The following is a 22,934-nucleotide window of genomic DNA, read 5'->3' on the forward strand; positions in this document are numbered from 1 at the left end:
CCAAGTGGGTGGTAGAGGCCCAGTACTTGGGCTATCCTTTGCTCTTTTCCCAGTGGCATTAGCAGAGAGCTGGATTGGTAGCAGAGCAACTGAGACTCAAACTGGCTCCTGGGTTTATTGATGCAGGTGTCCCAGGCAGTGGTTCGAGTTGCTCTGCCACAACACCAACAGCACTCTTCACCGCAGCCCAAGCAGCATCTTAACTGCTGTGCCAAATGCTCACCCCTATCTAGTATATTTTGATGAAATGCTAGACATCATCAAGATGGTTCAATGAGTTTTATTTTCTTCCTTTGATGAGTCTTATAATTTGTACTGATAGGCTTTCAATTTTTCTGTAGATTTACTTTATTTTTTCAAAACTTATTTTTAAGCTTTGTTAGGGCATTAGTATGGACTTTATTTTAAGGTAATTTCTTCCTGTTGCAAAGGCAGGTGACTCTTCTAGCACAGAGTGTTCAATGAGGTCTCTCTACATTGGTTTTAGATTCCAAGTGTTTAATCATTTTTGGAAATCCACTTAGGCAACACAGGATGAACTATGTGTGGCACATGGTGCTGTCAAGTCTTCTTACTTGAGGACTATTCTTTATCTTGAAAACATGTCTGTAATAGGTTGGGTCTGTTTGCATTTATAAAAGGGTGAGATTTCTTCCTCTCTTTGCAGTCCTTTAGCAGATTGCTTGTGATGTGTATCACATTCATGTTTAATCCTCATTTGATAACAAAATTGTTTTCTTTCTCTACTAGCTTTGTGAAGATTTTCTGGGTTGTGCTTTTGTTTTAAATTATATTTCCCCAACAGTGGATAATAGAAGGTGTGTAAGTCAAGGTTCTCAGGGAAACCGAACCAATAGAAGATACAGACACATACACACACACACATGAAAGCACTTCAAAAGATACACAGAAAATGGAATTAAAATCTATTTATTTTGGAAGATATGGTGGCACAGCAGTTTAAGGCATTTGGAGATGCATCTGCATTAGCAGATGGAAAATCTCTCTCACTGTGTGTGTTTCTGTAATTCTGCCTTTCAAACAAATAAATAAATAACAAGATACAAGTCTTCAAAAAGTTCATGCAAAGTGAATATTGTGAAAATTCCACAGGAATATTTACATTTGTCATGGGAATTGGCTAGCATGAGTACAGGGGCTCAGAAATCCCAGGATCAAACTGGAGAACCAGGAAAGCTGGGGCTGTACTTCATCCATATCTGAAAGCCCAAGAGCCGGGAAAACAATACTGTAAGGCCCAGTCTGAGTGCAAAGATGCAAGCAACCTGAGAACTAACTCCCAAGTTCAGGAGAAGAGGGGGTGTCCCAGTTCAAACAGCAACAAATTCATCCTCCTCTGCTTCCTTGTTCCATTAGGGCCCTTAACAGATTCGATGGTACTCTCCTTCATTGGTGAGACTGAACTTCTTTATTCATTGATATTACAGCATTTTTCTTTTAAAATCGCAATGTATTCCAATTTCCCACCCCCTTATTTTAAAGTATAGTCATATTTTAACCTCGTATGTATTTGTAATTCATTATTCTTTTTCTAAAACGTGGGCTCCTCCATTGTATATGCTTTAGCCACCACAGATATGGGACCACTGCCAAGCAAGAATGACAAAACCATCGGCCACCAGGGAAATGACTCATGTTGGATTTTCTGAGTGGGAAATCATCATTTAGAAAAATCTTGGTTCTTCCTTGCTCTTCAAACATAAATGTCATCTTTTGCTTTAGAACTCAGGAGCCTCAGACTGCTTCCTTTCAGTAACAGGTGAAAACTCTCAGTTTGATCAGGAAAGAAAAAAAATCATCTTATGAGGTTGCTAAGATCTACATTATGTTGTTAATATCACTGTGCCTAATTTACAAATTAAACTATTGCAGGTATGTATGCACGAGAAAAAAATAGTATATATGAGGGTACTTCAAAGAGATTGTAGAGGGCCGGCGACGTGGCTTAACAGGCTAATCCTCCACCTTGCAGCGCCGGCACACCGGGTTCTAGTCCCGGTCGGGGCACCGATCCTGTCCCGGTTGCCCCTCTTCCAGGCCAGCTCTCTGCTGTGGCCAGGGAGTGCAGTGGAGGATGGCCCAAGTGCTTGGGCCCTGCACCCCATGGGAGACCAGGAGAAGCACCTGGCTCCTGCCATCGGAACAGCACGGTGCACCGGCCGCAGCACGCCTACCGCGGCAGCCATTGGAGGGTGAACCAACGGCAAAGGAAGACCTTTCTCTCTGTCTCCCTCTACTGTCCACTCTGCCTGTCAAAAAAAAAGAGATTGTAGAAAATGAATTAAAAAATAAGCTTACTATAATGCAAAAATTTGAAATCCATGCACAGATTGTTGATAATAGGCATTTTTGCATGAACTTTTTGAAGATCATTAGTATACATTGTTGCTATCTGCAGCTTCAGGGATCCACGTGAGGTGAGGGGCTTGGAAAGTACCCCCCACAAATGGGGTGGCTAATGTGTGTCCCTCATTCTTCTCATTGGAGAGGCTTCCTATGGGGCTCAACACACAGAATGAAAGTCATAGTTTGCAGAAATCTAATGCACTCACATATTTAGTGGTATCATACTTTCCAATGAATTTGAACCCAAGGGGAATCACTCACTAAAAAATTAAAATCAGTTGTCTCTGGGTGAGAGGAGTAAGTGCTTTATGCCCTCATCAATTTTCTAATTATTTACAAGATAAGCTTAAGTTAATTTTATACTTTGAAAAAAAGTTGAAAGAAATATTTTTTTAAAGTAAGCCTTTTTCTGAAACTTGGCAAAAATATTAAAAGAGAGGAATCTCAAATTGCCAGAAGGGGAAGAGTGGCTGGCTTGGGGAAAGTGCAGATGAGTGCAGAGTAGTGGGAGAGAACGTTTCCAGGGGATGCACTTCCTGGCAGCAGAGGAGTCACATCTTGAGAACTTGGCAGGAAGAAGTTCAATGCTACAGGCTCCCGGGAAAAGCCCTCCAACAGCTGCAGGCAGGCCTGCCTCAGCCAAGCGATCCCAATTCACCCTGCAGATGCGACCTCTGGGTAAGCCTGGATCTTACAGTAGCCCCAGGCCTTCTCTTAAGAGACTATGCGAGATGTAATGGGGTAGACTTCTCCCAGGAAACGGGGTTGAACAAATAGCTTTGGAAGAGTGTATTTTATTTGGAATGCAAACATCGTACACGGTGGACACCTGATGAGGAGAGCAGGTAGGGGCACTAGTGCTTTTGTGAGGAAGCTGATGGCCCCAAGAAGGTTGTAGAAGGTGAATGTTGGATCTGGCTGAAGAGCCTATGAGAGTATTTTAGGCATGGAAAGCCAAGACACGCTGGGGAAAAAAAAAAAAGATGAAGAAGAAGAAGAAGACCTAAATGAAGGATCTCAGCGAGTGTGATCCCAGTGGAAAGAACGGGGCCATCAAAGTAAGAGGTACCTTTCTCTGAAGGGAGGAGAGAACTTCCACTTTGACTAAGGCCTTGTTGGAATAGGATCGAAGTCGGTGAACCCTAAAGGCTTCCATAGCCTCGGCAACTCATGACTAGAGCCTAGGGAGATTACTGACGCCATAAACAAGAGTGTTAAATTGTTAAATCAACATCAAGAGTCACTGTGTACTTACGTCCCTTGTGGGATCTGTCCTTAATAGGTTGTCGAAGGTGAAGTAATGATATAGCTAGTACTGAAACAGTATTTTTACACTTTGTGGTTATGTGTGGGTGCAAACTGATGAAATCTTTACTTAGTATATACTAAAGAGATCTTCTGTATATAAAGATAATTGAAAATGAAAAAAAAACCTTGGTTTTAAATTGGAAATTACATAGAAAAATAATCAATCTTTTAAAAAAATATCTTGCAGAATCTCTGTCATTAATGTGATGTACACTGTTATTTAATGCTATAACTAGTACTCCAACAGTATTTTTTCACTTTGTGTTGCTATGTGAGGGCAAACTGTTGAAATCTTTATATATGCTAAACTGATTTTCTGTATATAAAGAGAATTGAAAATGAATCTTGATGGGAATGGAAGGGGAGAGCGAGTGGGAAAGGGGAGGGTTGTGGGTGGGGGGGAAGTTGAGGAGGGGAAGCCTTTGTAATCCATAAGCTGTACTTTGGAAATCTATATTCACTAAATAAAAAAATATATATAATAAACAAAAAAAGAAGGTGAAATGTGAGACTATGGGCAGAACAAATTTCAGTGACCACTGAGTTTCACCAAAGGTCCCTTATATTCACCTTTACTTGTGTGTATGTGGACAGAGGTATTTTAGCGATAGTAAAGTCACACAGAAATATGTTGGAGGAGGAAAAGAATTGAGGGGCTGAGGAAAGGGCCTTGATGGTGGAGTGCCATCAGAAAGGTTAATTGGCGTTAGGTAGCAATTGCCTTTATATTCTCTATCCTTCTCCTCCCCTCATGAAAAATATTTCTATCGTTCTGAACTAGAAACATCTCACAATCATTTCCTTTACAATGGTTATAAAGTAAGTCATCAATGATTTAATGACTATGAAAGAAAGAGGAGCAACTGGGAAAGGGATGCTGGGACTGCAGGCTGTTACTCATTTATTTAGAACACTCCCATCAATTCTCCATTCACTACAGAGAAACTAAAATTCTCTTTAAAATTTTTTTCTTTACTATATTTGTGTGAATTTCATGCTTAATTTAAAAAAAATTAAAACATTTTATTTATTTGAAAGGAAGAGTTACAGAGAGGCAGAGGGGGAGAGAGAGAGAGAGAGAGAGAGAGAGACAGAGAGAAAGAGAGAGAGAGAGAGAGTCTTCCATCTGCTCGTTCACTCCCCAGATGGCTGCAATGGCTGGAGCTGAGCCAATCTGAGGCCAGGATCCAGGGGATTCTTCTGGGTCTCCCATGTGGGTGCAGGAGCCCAAGGACTTGGGCCATCTTCTACTACTTTCCCAGACCATAACAGAGAGCTGGATCAGAAGTGGAGCAGCTGGGACTCAAACCGGCACCCATATGGGATGCCTGCACTGCAAGTGGCAGCTTTACCTGCTAAGCCACTGTGCTGGCCCCCTGAATTTCATTAAAATTTTTTTTGCTTTAAAAAAAATATATATATATGCATATACACACATATATATATAAAGGGAAAAAATTTCAAGTTTTTTTAAAAAGATTTATTTATTTATTTATTTGAAAGTCAGAGTTACACAGGAGAGGCAGAGAGAGAGGCAGAGAGAGGTCTTCCATCCGATGGTTTGCTCCCCAGATGGCTGCAGTGGCCAGAGCTGTGCTGATCCGAAGCCAGGAGCCAGGAGCCAGGAGCCAGGAGCCAGGAGCCAGGAGCCAGGAGCCAGGAGCTTCTTCCCAATCTCCCATGTGGGTTCAGGGGCCCAAGGACTTGAGCCATCCTCTGCTGCTTTCCCAGGCCATAACAGAGAGCTGGATTGGAAGTGGAGCAGCCGGAACTCGAACCGGCACCCATATGGGATACTGGCGCTTCAGACCAGGGCATTAACCCACTGTGCCACAGCGCCAGCCCCTCAAGTTTTTCATATATACAGTTTTAAGAGCATAATGATACTTCCCACTGTAGCTCTTCTCCCTCCCTTAAAATGTTTTTAATCCCCTGGATTAAAATGGAATAAAAATACCATAGTTAACAATAAAATTATTTGAACAAAATTCCATTACTAAAAGTAAATTGAAAGCTTTTGTAATGAATGTTTGCCAATATTAGAATTCATATGGAATTTGAGTAATTATTACACAGATTTGCCTAATACTCTAGGAGCTACAGAGGCTCTACAATTTTTTTTAATTTTTCAAAGAAAACATTAAGTAGGGTATTTTCTATTGAAATACTCATTAAATAGTCATCAAGAAGGATATTTTCTATTGACCTATCTTCATGGTCACTCTCTTTTTTAATTTTTTGACAGGCAGAGTGGACAGTGAGAGAGAGACAGAGGGAAAGGTCTTCCTTTTGTCGTTGGTTCACCCTCCAATGGCCACCGTGGCCAGCGCGCTGTGGCCGGCACATCATGCTGATCCGATGCCAGGAGCCAGGTGCTTCTCCTGGTCTCCCATGCAGGTGCAAGCCCCAAGGACGTGGGCCATCCTCCACTGCACTCCCAGGCCATAGCAGAGGGCTGGCCTGGAAGAGGGGCAACCGAGACAGAATCCAGTGCCCCTAATGGGACTAGACCGGTGTGCCGGTGCTGCAGGTGGAGGATTAGCCTATTGAGCCACGGCGCTGGCCCATGGTCACTCTCTTCTGCCATTCCCTTCTACTAAGTCCATCTGGCATGAGCTTTTTTGTCCCAGACATTTCACTTTTCAGTTCTACCATTTCCATTTTGTTCTGCCTAATATTTTTTCTTCTCTGCAGAAATTTCCCTATCTGCTCACCCATAATGGTCATTTTTACTTAAAATTTCAGACTTACTAATCTTTGTAGTTTCCCTCTTAAAATTGTTGCTAACTTCAGTTTTTGGGTCATTTAAGTTTCTTTTGACTGCTTTTGACTGCTTTTTCAGTTCACTATGGGTCACAGTTTTCACATATTTAGTATTTTGATTGTGCTGTTGTCACATATACTAAATACTAGAAAATTAGTTATGGGGACTGTGGACTCCATATACTTTCTCTGAAGAGAGTTATTTTATTCCATTAGGAAGATAAATTGTTGACCAGTCACCTTGAGCCAGTGGAAGTATATTTTCATAGTTTTGGTTTGTTTGTTTGTTTGTTTTATTGTTCTTATAGCCCTTCCATAGAAAATGTTTTATGGCCCTTCCATAGAAAAGCCAAGCTGATAATCAACCCCTCTAACTTGATGGAATTCGAGCTCTAAATGTTCTTATCTTTGTCACAAGCGGTAGCTATAGCTGAATTCTCTTTGTTTCTCACCTTTGCAGATGTTGCTTTCTATTGGGATTCCTTTATTTTTATTTTTATTTTTTAACTTTTATTTAATGAATATAAATTTCCAAAGTACAGCTTATGGATTACAATGGCTTTTTCCCCCACATAGCTTCCCTCCCACCCGCAACCCTCCCCTCTCCTGCTCCCTCTCCCCTTCCATTCACATCAAGATTCATTTTCAATTATCTTTATATACAGAAGATCAAGTTAGCATATATTAAGTAAAGCTTTCAACAGTTTGCACTCACACAGAAACACAAAGTGTAAAATACTGTTTAAGTACTAGTTATAGCATTAGGGAGAGAACTATCCAACATAGGAAGTGGGATACACAGCAGACTCAGAATGGCAGATGTCCTAAACAACACTCTGGCCTCAGAATCAGCCCTAAGGCATTTGGATCCGGCTGAAAAGCCCATGAGAATATTTCAGGCATGGAAAGCCAAGACACTGTGGCAAAAAAACAAAAAAACAAACAAAAAAAAAACCACAACACAACAACAACAACAAACCTAAATGAAAGATTTCTGTGAGTGAGATCCCAGTGGAAAGAACAGGTCATTAAAGAAGAAGGTACCTTTCTCTGTCGGGAGAAGAGAACTTCCACTTTGACTATTACCTTGTCTAAATATGATCAGAGTCGGTGAACTCAAAAGGCCTCCATAGCCTTGGCAACTCATGACAAGAGCCTAGGGTGATTACTGACGCCATAAACAAGAGTGTCAATTTGTTAAGTCAACAACAGGAGTCACTGTGCACTTACTCCTCATGAAGGATCTCTGTCCTTCATGTGCTGTACATTGTGATTTAATGCTATAACTAGTATCATATGTTCTCCCTGATTGGTGACAACTAACCGAGCACCAAAAAGGAAACCTGTTGAAGTGAAATGGACACTATGTGAAACGGTTACTTGATCAGCCCTTGCCCTGACTGTCAAGGAACAACTTAATACTTTATCCCTTTTAGTGTTTTTTTGTTCTACTTAATACTATTGGTTGAACTTTGTAATTAATACACAATTATTCTTAAGTGTTGAAACTTAACTGAAAAGTGATCCCGGTTAAATATAAGAGTGGGAATAAGAGAGGGAGGAGATGTACAGTTTGCAACATGCTCAATAGGACTTGGCCCAAATGGTAGAGTTAGAAACATGCCAGGGGATTCCAATTCAATCCCATCAAGGCGGCATGTACCAATGCCATCTCACTAGTCCAAGTGATCAATTTCTGTTCACAATTGATCATAATGATAGGACTAAGAGTCAAAGGGATCACATAAACAAGACTAGTGTCTCCATCGAGATTCTTGCAGTATGCCCTGCACGTGTGCATTTTAGGAGTCAGATGATAATTTCAGGGAAATTTATATGCAGAACTTGGCGCATCACCATCCGTTGCTCTTACATTTTTTTAATGAACTGTTCTTAAATCTGCCAATTTTCTTACACCAGTTCCAGTCCCCAGTGCTACCCATTTTTTATAAAAATAATTTGCCAATTAGATATGCAGAGAAGTTATGTTTGAATTGACATACCCATAATTAATATTGAAAATCACTGTCTTATCATGTATTTGCAGGCCATTTTCAATTTGTCTTGTGTGACTTGCTGGTTCATACATCTAGTATATTTTTCCCTAGTAATTGTTTTAATTAATTTGTAGGTGATTTATTTTTAAATATTTATGTATTTATTTGAAAAGCAGGGTTAGAAAGAGAGAGAGAGAGAGAAACCTCCATCTGCTGGTACATTCCTCAAATGGCTGCAATGGCTAGGGCTGGGCCTGGCCAAAGCCAGGAGCCAGGAGCTTCTTCCTTGTCTCCCCTGTGTGTAGTGGGTCCCAAATATTTTGGGTCATCTTCCACTGCTTTCCCAGGTGCATTAGCAAGGAGCTGGATAGGAAGTGGAGTAGCTGAGACTTGAAGTAGTACCCACACAAGATTCTGGCACTGCAGACAGTGGCTTAATCTGTTGTGCCTCCATGCCAGACCCTATAGGTGTTGTTAAAATATTAGAGATAATAACCTTTTCCTGTTATGGATGTTAAAAATATTTTCCCCACTCTATAATTTGAATTTTTGGCTTTTAATATAGCATCTTTTACCATTTTTATAATGATAAATCTATCAATTGTTTCCTTCAAATTTTCTAGGTTCCTTCAATTTGTAACAGATAGTCTCCCCCACCTGTAGTTCATAAAATTTTTCCTTTCAGTATTTTACTTACTTTTATTTAATGTTACTTTATTGAAAACAAGCATTCAAGAAACAATAGAAATCTAAAAAATAAAAATGCCCCAGTTCTATCTTCTAATAAAATCAAAGTTTTCTGTTTCATGTTACTCTTAAACTTTGATCATAAACAATTATATACCCTTATATTTTTGAAGAAATATTATCAGTTTCATCTTTATTTCTTTTTAAAGATTTCTTTATTTATTTTAGAGGCAGAGGCAGAGAGACAGAGAGAGAGGTCTTCCATCTGCTGGTTCACTCCCCAGATGGCTGCAACGCCCAGAGCTGGGCAGATCTGAAGCCAGGAGCCAGGAGCTTCTTCTGGATCTCTCACACAGGTGCAGGGGCCCAAGGACTTGGGCCATCTTCCACTGCTTTCCCAGGCCATAGCAGAGAGCTGGATTGGAAGTGGAGCAGCTGGGACTCGAACTGGCGCCCATATGGGATGCCAGCATGGCAAGTTGCAGCCTTATCCACTATGCCACAGTGCTGGCCTCAATCATCTTTTCTATTTAAAAAATGTATTTATGTATGTATTTGAGAGAGACATAGAGGGACGGAGCAAGAGAGACAGCGAGCGAGAGTACAGCAATCTGCTCTTCATCTTCCAAATGCCTTTAACGCCTGGGGCTGGGTCAGGTAAATACCAGAAGTCCAGAATTCAATCCAGGTCTCTCATGTGGGTGTTAGGGTCCTAACTACTTGAGCTATCTCCTGTTACCTCCCAGAGTGTGCATTAGCAGGCAACTGGGATTGGGGGAAGAGCCAAGATATGAACCCAAGTACTCTGTTGTGAGATGCAAGTTTCCTAACTGGTGTCTCAAACACTACCATTTCTTATTGCATTATAGCATACATGCTTTTCTGTTTTTCTCCGATCTTTTTAAAAACTATTTATTTTATTTATTTGAAAGGCACAGTTACAGAGAGAGAGAGAAAAAGGAGAGAGAGAGAGAGAGAGATTGATTGATTTTCCATCCATTGGTTCACTCCTCAAATGGCTGCAGTGGCCATGGCTGGGCCAGACTGAAGCCAGGAGCTTCTTCTAGATATCCCACATGGGTGAAGGGGCCCAGGGACTTGGGCCATCTTCTTTTGCTTTCTTAGGTGGATTGGCAGGGATCTGGATTGGAAGTGCAACAGCTGGGACTTGAACCCAAGGCCATATGGGATGCCAGTGTCACAGTTGGTGACTTTATCCTGCAATATATATTTCTGTATTTGCTAATGGATTAATTCTCTACTTTTATAAAGTATTTATGTACTTATCTTTCTCATTAATGTCTTATTAATGTCTTATTTTTGTAAATGAGATAACAATATTTAGATTATTGTGCCCAAACACACACACACACACAAATTCAGTATTAAGAGAACGCTTTACAGAAAGACTGTAGTCATCCTCATTCCCTCCAACAATGTTAATTGACACTGTTTTGGGTTTTTTGTTTTGTTTTGTTTTTTTTGACAGGGAGTGTGGGCAGTTGAGAGAGAGAGACAGAGGGAAAGGTCTTCCTTTGCCATTGGTTCAGCCCTCAATGGCCGCTACAGCCGGCGCACTGCGGCTGGCACACTGCGCTGATCCGAAGCCAGGAGCCAGGTGATTCTCCTGGTCTCCCATGGGGTGCAGGGCCCAAGAACTTGGGCCATCCTCCACTGCACTCCCTGGCCACAGCAGAGAGCTGGACTGGAAGAGGAGCAACCGGGACAGAATCTGGTACCCAGACCGGGACTAGAACCCGCTGTGACAGCACCACAGGCGGAGGATTAGCCTATTGAGCCATGGCACCAGCCTCACTTCCATTTTTAACACTGGAGTATTTGGCAACAAAGACATTTGTATCCCACATTCAGAGTACCTAGGGTTCAACACACAGATCTGGCTCCTAACTCCAGCTTCCTCCTAATGCAGACTTTGAGAGCAGCCATGGCTTGGGTATCTGGGTTCTTTCCACCCATATGGCAAAGCTGGATTGAGTTCTTGACTTCTGGTTTGACTGGCCCCATCTCAGCCATTGCAGGTATTTGGGAAATAATCCAGTACAAAAGAGCTCTCTCTCCCTCCCTCTGTCTCTCTACTTCTCAAATAATCATTTCAAATTTAAAAAATATGAAAATCATTGCCATATGCCAAGCCATGTGCTAGGTACTGGGAATAAGATAGAGTCCTCTCTTGGAGTTTCCATAGCAGAAGCTGTGTCAGACAGTACATGATAAAATAGATTATGAAAAGGGCTCTGAAGGAAGTCAGCTGGGTTCTGGTCACAGCAGTATGCTTTGCGGACTTTAACATCTTACGTATCTTCTCTATGGGCCACACAGGGCAAAACCACTAAAAAGTGCCATTGTTACTTCTAGGTTAGCAGCTGTACTGAGCCAGGGTAGAATGGGGGAAGTTTTCCTATGCCAATGTAAACTGCTATTGATTTCTGTTCTAATCATCACACCCACACTGAATTGCCCATGTCTCTACAGAAATCTTCTAAGAACTGATTTCATTGTAGCCCCTACCTAACAGAATTGTCAAATATGAAAACAAGGATACTGAGACTTTAGAGGAAATGGCCTTGTTCCATAATAAATAAGCATAATATGTGTCCTCCTACCTCTGCCCTAACTAGCCCTGATGGGAGGAAAGACTGCTCTTGGATTTGAACTTGGAGGAGGAAACTTCAAGCTAGCAACCAGAACCAGATAACTCTGAAGACCCCCCCAAAAAAAACCAGCCCTGTTACTTCCTTGGGAAACTCCGCCTCCCCAGCCCCACCCCACACTAGTGGGCTGCTGGGGTTCTGGAGCCACCTGGGTCTGTAACCCAGTGGCTGTAGAAAAAGGCTGCCCTGGCTCAAAGCAGAAGAGCCCTGGAGGCGGAGCCTAATAAAGAATGTGTAAATAAAGGTCAGGTGTCATAAAGGGTGGGGCGGGGTTCACAGTTGCTAAGGCATGCCCTCTAAGGGGCTGCCATAATTCATTAACTCATGCTCAGGGCATACTGTGTGTGCCCCAACAGCCTGAGTTACTGTATCCTGAAAATTCATTAGCTCATACTCAGGGCATACTGCATGTGCCCCAGCAGCCTGAGTTACTGTATCCTGAAAACCCTGTCAATGACCCATTTGTGCCTGTGGGTCACATGGCTCCTCTTCAACTGGCAGCCTTTGTGGCTACCAGTCCAGGCGACTCAGCCTCTGGAGAGGGCCCAGGACCTGGTCCAGCTGACCTCCAGCCTCCCTTGGCTCTCTGAGCCCTGGTCTTCCCACTCCTCGAATGCCCCACCTGAATCACCTGACGCGCTCACACTCCTGGCAGACCCCGGCAGCTTTGATGACCTGCGGTCTTCTGCTCCCTCTCAGATGCTGGCCTCACCTCAAGAGTCCACTGTGAGTTTTGTTCCTTTTCTGGACATGGATTCAGCTCAAGGGCTGCCCCCAGAGTCAGAACAGCTTGCTGCTCCGTACTAGTATTTCAATAGGTTTCCTCGACAACAAAGGCTACCAGAGGCCATTCCCGTGCTAGACAGGGATCAGGATCAGCCCCTAGTTCTGCCTCCTCGACTGGAAGGAAAGGTTCACCAGTCATTTGAAGCACTCGTTCTGCCTCTAGACAGTCAGAGTTCACAAGGAAACAAGTTGATTGTTTCACCCCTGATCCCCAAGAAAGATCTAGCTCGGCTTAGACGACTTCCTAAGGTTGGTGTAGGAACTCCAGACAAAGCGGCCAAGCTTCAGGGTCAAAATCAAGTTTTGCCGGCTGACAATGTGGTCTATCCTAGTGGTTTTCCTACGGAATCCCAGGAGAACCCAGGGGAACCTGCACAGCCTTCTGAGCAGGCTGAACCATCTCAATTCCTGCTGGAGGGCCAGACTCCAAATCCAGAGACTCAGGAGCCCATCCAATCCTCCTCCCCACAGCAAGAAGAACAAGCTCCGCCTCCACAGCCCATTGAAACCGATGAGCCTGCTTCAACCCAGCAAGAGGTCCCAGTACCAAAACTACAGCAGCCCGAGGAAGAAGCATCTCCATGGCAGCAGGAGGCCCCAGCTCAGAATCCATTTGCTACTGCAGAAGTAGTAGGTCAGGCATCAGTGCATCACCATCTTCACACTCCATCCTCACCTCAGATTGTAGCTCTCCAAGCAAACTTCCCCAGCGTCACACTGAAACCTGCAGACACGGAGCTGACAGCAGCCTCAGAGGCCGGTGAGGAAGTTCAATCTACTCCAAGCACGGAGCAGGCTCCAGCGCAGCCTCTGGAGCATCCTGAGGAAGTGGGACTCCCCTCAACCCAACAACAGGCCCCAGTGCAGACTCCAGAATTCCCTGGGAAGGTGGAATCTTGGACTCAAGAGGGTCTAGCTCAGACTTCAGAGCTCCCTGAGAACACTGGACCTTTCTCTACCCAAAACGATGCCACAGCTCAGCCTTCAGAGTATGCTGAGGAGGTCAGCCCATCTGTAGCCCAGCAGGGGGTCCCAGCTCAGCCTCCTGGCCTGCCTGTGAACACTGAATATTCCCCCAGCAATCAGGAGCAGCCTGTTCAGCCTTCTGAGTCTCCCGAGATTGAACCTCCTAGAAGCCAACTGGAGGCCCTGGAGAAGCCTTTGGCACTCCCTGTGGAAGTCAAATCTCCAGTACAGCAAGATCCCCGAGCTCAAATGCTAGAAACTCCTGAGGAGAACATCATAGCTCAGACAACACAGATTCAGAAGGGGACTGACTGGTCTCTAGATCAGAATCAAGTTCACCGTTATAACTTGCCCAACATTACCATCAAGCCTGCAGATGTGGCACTGACCATAACTCCGGAGCCCACCATGGAGCAGGACTCTTCTCCAGTGCAGCAGGAGGGCTCTGCTCAGACTCCAGGCCCTCCTGTGTGGAGACAGAACCTTCTAGTGAACAGGAGCAGCCCGCTCAGTATGTTGAGTCTTCTATAGAGAAAAAACCCTCTCCAGCCCAGCAGGAGACCCCATATCAAACTCTGGGCCCTTCCCTGGAGACAGAAGCTTCTCCAGCCCAGCAGGAAACCCCAGAGCAGATTCCGGTCCCTTCTGCAGAGACAGAACCTTCTCCATTCCAGCAGGGACCCAGAGCTCACACCCCAGGCCCTTCCGTGGAGGCAGAACCTTCTCCCCGTGAACAGGAGCAGATAGCTCAGTATGCAGAGGCTCTGGTGGAGACTCAGCCTCCTCCAGGCCCTCCCGTGGAGACAGAGCCTTCTCTCAGAGAACAGGAGCAGATTGCTCAGTATGCAGAGGCTCTGGTGGAGACTCAAGCTCCTCCAGGCCAGCTGGAGGCCCTAGCTCTGACTCCAGTCCCACCTATGGAGACCGAACCTTATATCAGTGAGCAGGAGCAACCAATGCGGCCCTCTGAGTCTTCTGAAGAGGTTGAATCTTCTGGAAAGAAGACAGAAGCCCAGCATCCAAGTCCTCACGCAGTGACCATTTTACCTCCAGGTCACCATCAAGTTCAGCAGTACGACTTGCCCAGTGTGACTACTAAACCTCCAGACCTGCAGCTGACCCTAACACCAAAACCTGCAGCAGAAGTGGAAACATTTCCAGTCAGCCATGAGGTCACAACAACTCAGGCCTCAGTCCCAGCTCTGCCTCCAAAGCCTCTTGAAGAGGTTGAACCACTGCCAATTCAATCTCCAGAAGTTATCCAGGATGAGAAACCCTCTATGACCCAGCAGGAGGAAACAGCTGAAAATGTACAGACCCCCGAGGAGGCCGGACCTTCTCCAATCCATCAGGAAGCCCAAGATCAAGCCTCAGTGTTCCCTATGGAGCCTGAGCCTTTGAAAGACCAGGAGGCAGACACAGCTCAGCAGCCAAAGCCCCCGGAAGAGGATGAGCACTCCCCAGTTCCAGGGGTCCCAGCTCAGCCTGAAGAACTGAAGGAACCTTCACCAAGCCAGCAGGGGATTTCCGTTCCACCTCTAGAGCGCCCCAGGAGTGCTTACCAATTACCACTCCAACAGGGAGACACAAACCAGCCTTCAGTAATCTTCCCAGAGATTAGTGATGCTATTCCAATGAATATGACATTTTCACCTCATATTCCGGAAGAAATACTCAGAACTCAGCATTTAAGGTTGTCTGAAACCACACCAAAACATGTGGATATTGACCTTGCCAGAACCCTAAAGCCCACTCCAGAAGTTTATCCTTACCCCGGTCAGCAGGAAGGACCTGCCCAGCCTACAGTTCCCACCAAGCGAGTTGAATTTTCTCCAACCCAGCTTAGGCCTCCTCTTGCCCAGCCTCCGGCACTGCCTGAAAAGATGGAACCTTCTCCAGCTGAGTCTCCAGAGCCCCTCAAGAATGCAAAACATGCTCCAGTGCAAAATGAAGCCCCAGCTGAGCCACAAGACTTCCCTAATACTCAATCATCTGCAACCCAGCAGGAGCTTCAAACTCAGCAACCAAACCTGACCAAAGTCACAATTCAACCTTTGGACATGGAGCTCACCATAACTACACAACCTGGAATGGAAGGGGGACTTTCTCCAATCATGCAGGAGGCCCCAGTTCAGCTTCCAGGGCCATCTAAGGAGGGTATAGCTCAAGCCCCAGGATATCAGGGGGTGGCAGTTACAACACCAGCTCAGGATCAAGCTCAGTTTCCAAAATCACCCCGCATCACATTTCAACCTTTTGATCTGGTGCTTACAATAACTCCACAGCCCATTACAGAGGCTGAACTTGCCACAAATGTGCAGGAGGCTCCACCTGAAGGAACTGTAGCTCAGCCACCAGTGCATCATGGGATGACAGTTCCAACATTAGGTCCGGATCAAAATCAACCTCCACTATCACCCAGTGTCACAAATCAACCTTTAGACCTGGCACTTACCATTACTACAGAACCTACTACAGAGGCTGAGCATCCTACAGAACTGAGCAAGACTACAGCTCCATCTCCAAACCTGACTCCAGTCACAACTCAACATTTGGACCTGGGACTTACCATAACTCCAGAAACCAGTAGTATGGTGACTGAACCCTCTACAGACAAGCAGGAGACCTCAAGTCAACCTCCCAAGGAGGGTGTAACCCAATCTCCAACACATCAAGAGGTGACAGTTCCAACACTGGGTCATAATCAAGCTCAATTTCCAACATTGCCTACTAATATCACAGTTCAGCCTTTGGACACAACGCTTACCATAAATGCAAAGCATACCAGGAAGGCTGAACATTCTACAGCCCTGAAGAGGACTAAAGTACCTCCCGTGCACCATGAGGAGGTACTTTCACAACCAGACCAGGTTCAGGTGCAGCATCCAACCCTGACAAGAGTCACAGTTCAACCTTTTGATGTAGAACTTACCCTAACTCCAGAATCCATTGTGGAGGGTGAACCACTTCCAACCACCCAGGAGACTTCAGGGCAGCCTCCAGGGCCACAAAATGAAGCGGTCTATCAGCCTCCAGTTTATTATGAGATGGTAGTTCCAAAACCAAGTCAAGATCAAATTCCGCATCCAATGTCACCCAGTGCCACAGCTGAACCTTCAAAGCTAGAGCCAACCATAACTCAGGCACCCACTACACAGGATGAACATTCTACAGCCTTGAAGCCTATATCTCCTCCTCCTTATCCAATGTACCCTGAGGTGACATTTTCACCTCCAGTCCAGATTCAGACTCAGCATACAAACCTGCCTCAAGTCACAGTTAAGCCTGGGGACCTGGAAATTACCCAAACTCCACAACGTACTACAGAGGTTAAACCTTCTACTACCACGCAAATGACCCTAACTCCTTCTACAGAGCCACTAAAGGAGCTCGTACCTCAATCCCCAGGGGACAATGAGATGAAAGTTCCAACAGCAGGTCAGCATCAAGTTCAGCACCCACTATCACCCAGTGTCATAGCTCAGCCTTCCAAGATGGAGCTTACCAGAACTCTGGTACCCACTACAAAAGCTGGCCACTCTCCATCCCTGAAGAAGACTACAGATCTACATCCAAGCCAGGTTCAGACTCAGCACTCAACCCTAACTGAAGTCACAGATCAGCCCCTGAATGCGGCTGCCACCATAAATGTATGTGAGCTCTGTTCCTGCAGAAATGAGACACTTTCATGCACTGGCCTCAGCCCAGTGCAGAAGCTTCACAAAGTTCCTGTACCAGAGCCCAACAGCTACAACGGCACCTTCAGCATATTGTAAGAATCTCCCTTCCTCATAGTTCCCTACAGCCTGCCTGTCTCAGCAGCTTTTCCTCAAGATCTTCTGAGCCTTCCTCAAGTCCCCACCTTATGTTGACTGTGTGTGTGTGTAGTTTTTTTTTTTTGGACAGGCAGAATTAGACAGTGAAAGAGAGAGAGACTAAGAGAAAGGTCTTCCTTTTTCCATTGGTTCACCCCCCCAAGTGGCCACTTTGCTTGTGAGCTTTCGTTATCCTCCTCCTCTTAGTCTTGTGTGCCTTCTTCAGTCTCGTGTGATTGCCCTTACTCCTTTGCCTGATTATTTATGTATTGTCATTCACCATATTATTACCTCATTGCTTTACTCCCATTCTTAAACACAACCCTCATCCCAACTTATTAGAGATGATACAACAGTTTTAAGGATAGATTCTGGAGCCAGGTTGCCTGGCTTTGAACACAGGTCTCTCAGTGATTAGCTTTGTGACTTTGGAAAAGTTATTTAGCTTGGATTCAATCTCCTCATCTGTAAAGCTGGCTTAAAGAATTGTGCAATTGACGTAACAGAAAATAGAGACGGGTGACTCCACAGTCTTTCCCTGGATGACAGTGAGAATGATGGTGGTCTGTAAGGCAGAAGCACAGCAGTCAGAAAGAAGAGCCCGTTTGCAGGAGATGTGTTTGGTGTTAGGCACTTTTTATTGGTGAGCATAAAGTAACCCGAGTGGACATATCCACCAGACAGGTGAGCAGACCTGTTTTATTGCTGCTCCTGCTTCCAGGAAAATGTGTACCTAAAACAAATAGGTTCATTATTGCTGAGGACTGAGGACAGAGTGAAAGGTAAGCACTCACAGCAATTCAGAGTTGAAGCTAAATATAAGTCATTTAACAGCTTCTTGTAAACATGTGTCGATTATGAGTACCTTCCCACTTTTGAAAAAGTGCAAAGAATGTAGGATAAAATGTGAAAGTATGAACCCCCACAAACCCTCATCATCCCCTGGTCCTCACTCTATCACCCATAACCCAGGCTGTGTGTCTTTCCTTCCAACCTCCTCTCACTATTTTTCCTATGGAGGTAATGCTTGGCTCCTGGCTCAGTGATCGGCACTTTTACCCTATGCTGTATTCCAAAAGGCTTTCCACATCAGCACATTAGTCCCTCTGATTTTAAATTGTCTGTATCCATTCCGTACTTGGAAAGATTTCAGCAGAGGGTGCTTGGCCAAAGCACTGGTATTACCTGTCATAGGTTTTCATTATTCTTATTTGTGACAATACATTTTGCCCATTTTTTTCTTGAATTATTTATCCTTTTCTCACTGATTTATAGAAGTCACTTTAGACACCTGAGTTATTTTGGTGAAAATACTTAATATTCAAAGTGACTGTCTTTACTATCAGAGATTGCACAGAGACGAAGTTAAGCTTCTGAGAGGATGCTTCATTGTTTGTCAGTGGCCCCACATTATTTGTTGAGTGAGCAAACCGGGAAGCAGAGAGCTATGGACCTTAAGAGCACTGGTATTTATTAGAAAGCTGATAATATTTCTGTATTTCAATACTCCCCCATGAGGGTGCCTCGTTTTGTTCATTCTTTTCCAACCTATTTATGGATATGAACTGTGTTCCTTTACAGAAATTTCCAAGGAAACTCAATTTCTTCCATTGATGAACATGTATGGAAAGCATACCGTTGGGCTGAGACACTGTGAGTACACGCTCCCAAAACATGAATACAAAAAACTAACTGCATTGTAAGAGCTTTCTTGTTCTACTATTTTGAGGTCAGTATGCCAGAAAAAGTATTCCCCTCTCCATGTCACAATCAACATCTGTTGATTATGATTCTATGGTTGTTTTAACAAGGCACAGAATTTGAAATAAGAATCATTTATCAGTAATACTGATTATATTCTTAGTAGATAAAAAGTGATAGGGATAGTGAAGACCTTCATTGTGTCCTAACTCCCTACCTATGAGGGAATAATCACTGCTCTGAGTTTGGCATATATCCTTCCAAAAACTTACCTACAAACATATTTACATAGAGCATAATAAGTTTGTTGTGTGGTTTCTTTCTTTTTTAACCTAAATAGTAACATCCCGCAACTTGGCTCTTTCACTTCATGGTTTCTCCTGGATTTCTTTCCCTTCTAGTACTCAGTCAGTTATCCTATTCATTTAACTCCTACATGAAATTCTATAGTATGGATGGCCATTTCACAGTTTACTTAATAATCCCGCTATTGATGGATTTTGGATTATGTCCACTTCTCATGTATTGCTTCAAGGAAAATCCTTGTGCACACTTGTGAACATGGACAAGCATTTTGCAAAATAGAAGTCTAGAAAGAAAATGGGGAGGCTAGTGCTGTGGCAGAGCGGGAAAAGCCTCCACCTGCCATGCCAGCATCCCATATGGGCACTGGTTTGAGCCCTGGCTGCTCCACTTCTGATCCAGATCTCTGATATGGCCTGGGAAAGCAGTGGAAGATTGCCCAAGTGCTTGGGCCCCTGCACCCATGTGGGAGACCTTGAAGAAGCTCCTGGCTCCTTGCTTTGAATCAGCACAGCTCCGGCAGTTGTGGCCAACTGGGCAGTGAGCCAGTGGATTGAAGATCTCTCTCTCTCTCTCTCTCTCTGCCTCTCCTTCTCTCTGTGTGTAACTTGACTTTCAAATAAATAAATAAATCTCAAAAAAAAGAATGAAAATAGATGAAGACTACAGAAATAGGAAATTTTAATCGCCCTCAGAAAAGCTGTGCACACTTACTTACACTCCAGCTAACAGAAAATAAGAACATTCATTTCCCTTCATCCTTTTTAAAAAGATGTATTTGTTTACTTGAAATATGAGAGTTGAGGGAAGGGGGAGATGGAGCGAGAGCAAGTGAGAGAGTGAGAGAAAGAGAGAATCTTCCATCCACTGCTTTATTCCCCAAATGCCCAAAACAGCCATGGCTGGGCCAGGCCAAAGCTAAGATCTAATACTTGATTCTGGGTCTCCCACAAGGATGGTGAGGAATCAAGCACTTGGACCATCATCTGCTGCCTCCTAGGTGCACTAGCAGGCATGTGGCTCAGAAGCAGAGGGCCCAAAACTTTAACCAAGCTCTCCAATATGGAATTTGCGCTTCTCAAGTGAGGGCTTAGCCTGCTATGCCCCAACACTGACTCTTCCCTTCACCTTTTCACCTCGGGATGCTCTGTATTTTGCTAATGTGACAGGCAAATAAAAGGGTTCCCAGCTGAATTTGGATTTCTCTGATTACTCATAAATTTAAATGTCTTTATATACTTATTGAATATCTATGTTTCGTTGAGGTTTTGTCCACTGTCCATTTGTTGAATTATCTTTTCCTTACTGATTTTTGAAAGGAATCAGTTTAGACTCCCAATTTTGGGGGAAAATACTTAACATTAAAAGTAATTAACTAAAAATAAAAATCTATCATGTCACCTCGGACAGTGAACTAGAAATTTTGAAGTGCTGAGTGTAACATAATAAAAAAAAAAAAAAAGAATTAACTGACATTTTTCACAACAGTTTGCGGGTTATATCACTGGGACAACTTGTATAGACGTCATAAATTATTTCTGAATACAAACAAGACATATAACAGACAAAGGAGAAGGGTTATGATCACTTTAAGATAAATTTTCCCAGGGCCTGTGCAGTGGTACAGTGGTGCAGTGGGCTAAGCTGCTACTTGTGGCGCCGGATTCCTCTACGGGTACCAGTTCTAGTCCCAGCTGCTCCACTTTAAATCCAACTCTCTGCTATGGCCTGAGAATGCAGTAGAGGATGGCCCAAGCACTTAGGTCTGTGCACCCATGTAGGAGACCCCAAAGAGGCTCATGGATCCTGGCTCCTGGCTTCCAATTGGCCCAGCTACAGCCATTGCAGCCATTTGGGGAGTGAACCAGTGGATAGAAGACCTTTCTGTCTCTCCTCTCCATCTGTAATTATAACTCTCAAACAAATAAATAAAATCTTTTTTAAAAAAGATAAAAGTTTCCCCTTAGCCTACTATCTCATTTCTGATGGGAAAATGCTAGAATCAGGCAGTTGTGACTTTTAATTTATGATATTTCTTAAATACAATACACAGTTTATATTTATTTTGGTTATGCTTCGTTTGAAGATGTCCCAAACTTGTAAGAAAAATTAAAGTCAGGGCTGGCACTGTGGCATAGCAGGTAAAGCCACCACTCGCAGTGCCAGCATCCCATATGGGTGCCAGTTCAAGTCTCAGCTGCTCCACTTCTGATCCAGCTCTTTGCTATGGCCTGGGAAAGCAGTGGAAGATGGCCCAAGTCCTTGGGCCCCTGCACCCACATATGGGAAGACCTGGAGGAAGCTCCTGGCTCCTCATTAGCACAGCTTCGGCCATTGTGGCCAATTTTGGAGTGAACCAGTGGATGGAAGACCTACCTCTCCCCTCTCCCCTCTCCCCTCTCCCCTTTCCCCTGTCCTCTCTCCTTTCTCCCTTCTCCCCTCTCCTTCTCTCTGTGTGTAACTCTTTCAAATAAATAAATAAATCTTTAGAAAAAGAAAAAATCAAAGTCATCTGACACAAAACTAAATAACACTAGTTTCCTCTGAAGAGTGAAGAAGGGAGTTGGAAAGGCTAAGGGATAAAGGGAAGGGGAAGAAAGTTTAATTTTTATTTGAGAGGCAAAGGCAGCATGCTATAATACACTGTTCACTCCCCAGATGCCTGTAGTGGTGAGACTGGGTCAGTCAAACTCAGGAACCTCAAACTCAGTCTTGTTCTCCTATATGGATGGCAGGGATTTAAATACTCAGCCATCATCACTGCCTCCCAGGTCAACCTTAACTTGTAGCCCTGGCATACCTCAAACATGGGGCTTTGGTACTAGAGTTTGGGGGAAAAACAGAAGGAAATGGCAGTTTTGCCAATCTTGGTGCCTCCCAGTGTTAGGTTCTAACAGGGACATTGTGACCCACAGAGCAGACATTACATTTATGATTTGGTGGGAAGGATGGGTAGGTGTATAGAGATGGACAAAAAAGGGAGAGTGGGAAAAATGGTTTAAATTAAAATACAACAGACATCACCACCCTAAAAGTAAATTAAAATCAGGATATTTAAACAGCACCATTATCCTCTACATACGGAGTTATTCCTATGAAGCAAACAGCTGCAGTTAGTTGTCATTTTGATTCAGAAGTACCTCTTTCATTTTCCAGAATCCTCAGTGAAAATAACTTGACTGAATTACATAAGGACTCATTTGAAGGCCTGCTATCGCTCCAACACTTGTAAGTCATTTAATCGTATTTATTTATGAGATTTTAGTTATATTATCTAGGAAATAAATATGGGTCCCAGCTAGATAATCCCTAAGGTTTCTTCTGGAAGTCTACACTGTAGGGTCTCATATCTCTAATGTGGAATACCTATTATGTGCTTTGTGTTTTAAAATTATATAAACAAGAAGCAGAAAAAACTTCACTTTTAGAGGAAAGTGGTAATATCTGATTAGTTACTGATAACCATATGGACTCTGTTTTATAAATATTCATATACTGATTGATTATATTTGTGTTTAATTTACAAGCAATGGATGAAATAGGATCCAAGGTCTGTCTTCATACAGGTC

General features: G+C 43.8%; 1 pseudogene; it reads left to right on the forward strand.

Annotated features, from left to right (window-relative positions):
* Positions 1 to 22,934, forward strand: part of LOC133777155 (leucine-rich repeat-containing protein 37A3-like) — a 95,369-nt pseudogene that overhangs the window by 33,192 nt on the left and 39,243 nt on the right.

This window comes from Lepus europaeus, chromosome 18, assembly GCF_033115175.1.
Source record: "Lepus europaeus isolate LE1 chromosome 18, mLepTim1.pri, whole genome shotgun sequence".
NCBI lineage: Eukaryota > Metazoa > Chordata > Mammalia > Lagomorpha > Leporidae > Lepus > Lepus europaeus.